The sequence below is a fragment of the Oryctolagus cuniculus genome, chromosome 3 (assembly GCF_051225735.1).
Source record: "Oryctolagus cuniculus isolate XC-2025 breed Fujian yellow rabbit chromosome 3, ASM5122573v1, whole genome shotgun sequence".
In the NCBI taxonomy this organism is placed as follows: Eukaryota; Metazoa; Chordata; class Mammalia; order Lagomorpha; family Leporidae; genus Oryctolagus; species Oryctolagus cuniculus.
This window is the reverse complement of record NC_142869.1, coordinates 80,102,573-80,108,034: the sequence shown is the minus strand read 5'-3', so window position 1 is coordinate 80,108,034 and position 5,462 is coordinate 80,102,573. Positions and strand designations below refer to the sequence as shown.

Below are 5,462 nucleotides of genomic sequence, written 5' to 3'. Positions count from 1 at the left end.
CTTATGGATTACAATAGCTTCCCCCCATAACTTCCCTCCCACCCACAACACTCCCCTCTCCCACCCCCTTAGTAGTTTTTAAAATGACATTTAAAAGGATGGTTTAACGACATTTTATGCACAAAGGGAGTAAATAATGTCATTAAATCATTAATGTTTCATTTATAAAGTATAAATTTTTGCATTGATAAACACTGGGAAGTTTATACTAAAATGTTAACAGTGATTTTCTCTAGTTACTGAGATTATACATAGGTTTTATTTTTAAATTTTTAAATGTTCCATAGCAGAGATAATTTATATTTTAAGAAGAAAAAATTATTATAAAATTCCTTTTAAATTACCTCTTATTGCATGTGAGATTTTAAAAAGCATGGTCATATATTTGCAAAAGGGAAATTTTGATCTCAGCATCTTTAATTTCTAACCTATAGTCCAAGGTGGATCATTATTTTGGTCTTTTTAAAAATAAAAAATTGTATTTACTTAGAAGCATTCAAAATTTCAATAAAACAGTTGCAACTCTATTTTATTTGAAATTACAGAGTGATATTCAGTTAATAGAACAACAGTTATTTTGTATAAGCTTCATCAGAGACAATTGAAGATGAAAAAACTACTGTCCCCACATATAACTAATTTCCATGCCAATTTGCATCCCCCATACTGTATCAGGTAAGGTTCGTGGCTTTTGAAACCACCAGGACAGGCTATCTAAAGACGCATTTGGTAGTGTGTTAACTATGCAAAAAAGAACAATGTAAAGTTTAAAAACAAATCTTATACAGCCTTACGGTTCAATTTTTTTCCTTTTAAAGTAGTGAGTTGTATACAGGGGAGTTAAATGCTTTCTAGACAAGAAAAATACTGTATTAGAACCAACTTATTCATCATCATTATCATCTTCATCTTCTTCATCTTCCTCCTCATCATCCTTTTTATCTTCTTCCTCTTCCTCCTCTTCCTTCTTTTTCTTGCTCTTGTCAGCCCTGACAACTCCCTTTTTGGCTGCATGAAGTTTTCTTTTAGCTCAGTTTGTGGCAATATCCTTCTCATATTTTTCTTTCAGCTTAGCAGTCTTTTCATAAGTTTGCTTGTCATCTGCAGTAGTGTTGTTCCACATTTCTCTCAGTTTCTTTGCAACATTGCCAATGGATAGGCCAGAATGTTCTCCTTTGATTTTTGGGCGATACTCAGAACACGGTAAGAAAAAGGCTGAAGGAGGCCTCTTGGGTGCATTGGGATCCTTGAAATTCTTTTTTTGTATCTGCTTTAGTAGGGATCTAGGTTTTCATTTCCCTTTCATAATAAGCCTTGTCTGCCTTTGCCATTTCTTCGAAGTTTTCCTTCTCTTTCAGCAGATGTGGACGTGGTCTACCACCCCTCTGAGCAACTCTCAGAAGCTGACATAACTATCTGGGTGCTTCTTCTTGTGTTCCTCCCAGCAAGTTTGCACAAAGAATGCATATACTGACACTTTACCTCTTCACTTCTTAAGGTCTCCTTTACTCATGTTTAGTTATTTTTCTTCAATGAAGCACAGAGTCACTGAATGCCTGTTTGGCTCTCATTTGCCCCAATACTGTCTCTATGGAGCTCCATATACTGCAATCTATTTTGGTTATTAAATGGATAGTTATAAGTAATGTTTTCCGAGGTCAACCTGAATGGTGTTTTTTAAATTTATTTTTGTTCATTTGAAAAGAGAGAGAGAGAGAGGAAGAGAAAGTGATCTTTCATCTGCTGGTTCACTCTCCCCAAACCTGCAACAACTGGGTTGGGCCAGTTTGAAGCCAGAAGTCTAATACCCAATCTGTTTTATCTACATGGGAGACAGGAACCCAAGTATTTGAGCCATCATCTGTTGTCTCCCAGAGTACACATTAGCAGGAAGCTGGAATAGAGAGTGGACCCAAGACTTAAATTGAGGCACTCTGGTACAAGATTGGAAGTCCCACGTGGATTCCTAACCGCTGTACCAAAGACTTGCCCCTGAATGATTTTTTTTTCATAATTTCCATGTAAATTTTTTCTTTGTCTCATTTGATGGCCACATTTTAATCTTTGTTTTCCTTTTACCTCTCCACATTTATATATCTCTTTCTTTGTTCTTTCTAATGTATTTTCCAATTATTTTTCTTTTTTAAAAATACTTCTCCTGTTTTTATTCTCACTTTTTTGTAACATAATCTTCCAGTGTTTATCCTTCAAATCTTTCTTTTTCCCCCACAGTGAAAATTTTGGCATTCTACTGGCATGAAATTTGTTGTGAGAAATGGGAGATGCCAGCTTGACTGTTTTATCTCATACTATTTGACAGAAGTAAAATTATAAAACCTACTTCTCAATAATTGGTGGTTTAATTTTTGTATTTGCTTATAAACTTCCATTAATATTTTAATTTTCTGTCAATGTAGGAATTACATTAGGACTCATTCCTGAATGGTTGCATTTTTTTGGCCCTGAGTATAATGTTCTCTATCCCCTCTGCTTTCAGTAAGTCAGTTTATATTTGGAGACATGGCACAGTACTAGATGATTCAAGCTGAGAAAGAACAAAGCAAAAAAAAAAAAATCTCTGGCACTCATTCCCAGCTTTTCCCTGAGCAAAGTCCCAATAGATATCTAGTATATGGTGAATTTACCATCTTACTCATACATATCAGGCAGAATAAAACAGGTAGGGATCAGAGATCTTGAGTTAATGCCTTCAAATCCTGTGGAAATGTTTTGAGGTTGTAAAAGATCAAAGTATGATATATTTGGTGGTTTGATTTGCTGCAGTTCTATCAACTGAACACTGAGTGGCACTAAAGCATAGGTCACTGATAAAACTGTCAACTCAAATTCTAAGATTCAGGGGTCTGTTGATGGGTAAATAGTGTTGGGGAAAGGATCAGTAAAAGGTATTGTGGAAACAAAAAAGATGAAAAAGGTTGAAAATCAGTTAATTTTTGGAACTGGACATCTAAAAACAGACTGCTGAGGAAAATTGGAATTAAGAGGTTTTTGTTTTGGTGCAAAATTTTTTGAAGTCCATGCAGTTTTTCATAATATACACTTCTCACAGATTTTTGAAGACTAATCCTATTTTCACTTTTTTTCTTCACAAGAGGAGGAATCTATACCTAGGGAAGTGTTGCAGATAGAATGCACCTGTTTATATGTTGCTCTTAGAGATCCTGTGCACACATAGTTCACAATACCCATAGTAAACTTCTGAAGGCAAGAGTCTTTAGAGATTATTTAATTCTACCCACATACGTATATTTATACATTCAACAGAATTTGGGAGGTGTGTCATCTGACTTTGAAAAAAAAATTAGAACTTCTTTATTTTAAAGGAGAAAAAAATTTTCTTATGCTTTTTGGTTCTCTGAACTTTAAAAAAATCTAAAACTAATTCTCAAGCTTTGAGATATGAGTCCTTGAAACTTCATGGAAAATGCATGGATTTAAAAATCTCTTTGCACCAAAATAGACTTAGTTTTTAAAAAATATACTCGTTATTTATTTGGAAGGCACTGTGACAGAGAGAGAAAGATCTTCCATCTGCTGATTCACTCTCAAAATGACTGCTTCAGACAGGGCTGAGCTAGGCCAAAGCCAGGAGTCTGCAACTCCATTTGGGTCTCCCACATGGGTGGTGGGGCCCAAGCACTTGGACTATCTTCCACTGTCTTCCAGGTGAATTCACAGGGAACTGGATTAGAAGGAGAGCAGCCAGGACTTGAACTGGCTCATTGGCTTAATCCACTGTGCCATGATGTTGGCCCCTAAATGTAGCTTTTAGTTCCACTTTTCTATTGGCCAAAATTATATACTTAAGGTGTATAATGTGATAATTTGATACATGTACACATTGTGAAATAATTGGTGCTGGCAACTAATTAAAAATTCCATCACCTCACAGAATAACTTTTGATTATTTATTTCTATATTTATTGTATCTAAGTTAACAGATAAAAATTGTACACATGTATGATGTACCATGTGATGTTTTTCAATATGTATAGCAAAGTTATTACTATAATACAGTTAATTAACATATATATCACTTGACCTACTTATCTCTTTTCTTTGTAGTGAAAACATTTAAGGTCTACTATCACAATAAATTTCAAGATTGTAATACATTATTATAGTCAGCATGTTGTACATCAGATATCCAGAACTTATTCCTCCTGCTTAACTGAAACTTTCTACTTGTTGACCAACATCTCTCAATTTTCCCCACTTCTAACCTTAGCAACAGTCATTTTACTCTCTACTTCTATGAGTTTGATTTTTTTAGATTCCACTTATAAGTGAGATCATGAAATATTTGTCTTTCTGAGCCTAACTAATATCATTTAGCAAAATGTTCTACAGGTTTATCAATATTGTTGCAAGTGACAGAATATCCATATTTTTTTAACACTGCATGATATTACATCGTATTTATATACCACATTTTCTTTACCCATTTATCTGTCAAAGGAACTTAGGTTGATTTTGCATTATGACTATTCTGAAGAATACTACAGTGAACGTGGGAGTGCAGATATTTCTTCACTTTGGGTGTATACCAAGAAGTAGGATTGCTGGATCATATTATAGTTCTATTTTTAATTTTGGGAAGAACTTCCATACTGTTTTGCATATGGTTGTAACATTTTATGTTTTCTGCCAATGATATAGAAGATTCCCTTTTTTTCTACATCCTTACCAACATGTATCTTTCATATTTTTATAAAAGCCATGCTAATGGATATGAAGTGATACCTAATATGATTTTTTGCTGTGATAACATTTAAAATAAGTTAGCTTATATAGAAGAGAAATATAAATACAGCTATCAAATTTGTACTTTCCTCATGATTAGTGATGCTGGGCATTTTTTCATCTACCTGTTGGCCATTTATTGTCATCTTCTGAGAAATGCCTGGTAAGATCCTTAGCTCACTTTTAAGTTGGGTTATTTGTTTTTATGCTACTGAGTTGTTTTACTTCCTTATGCATTTTAGATATTAACCCCTTATTTGTATGGTTTGTAAATATTTTTGTAATTTTGTGAATTATCTATTTTGTTTCCTTTGCTGTGTAGAAACTTTCTAGTTTGATGTAATCCCATTTGTCTATTTTTATTTTTATTGCCTGTGCTTTTGAAGTTACATCCAAAAAAATGTTGTCTGGATCAAAGTCAAGAAGCTTTTCTGGTATATTTTCTTCTAGTAGTCTTATAGTTTCAAGTCTTATATTTGTCTTTATGTACTTTGAATTGATTTATATGTATATATGGTATGAGAAGGGGTTCTGTTTTATTCTTCTGCATTTTGATATTGTTTTCCCAACACCATTTATTTATTTAATAAAATTTTAAGTTAATTATAATTGTGTATAGTTATGGGTCACAGTGTGACATTTCAATGCACGTACACAATGTGCACTGGTTGAATCATCCCAAGCAACAGCCCTACTTC

The 5,462-nt window shown here is 33.7% G+C and overlaps 1 pseudogene; it reads right to left on the bottom strand.

Moving 5' to 3' along the window:
- Nucleotides 1-883: 883 nt before the first annotated feature.
- On the bottom strand, nucleotides 884-1,513 carry LOC138849109 (high mobility group protein B1 pseudogene; annotated as a pseudogene).
- Between the last annotated feature and the right edge of the window lie 3,949 nt (nucleotides 1,514-5,462).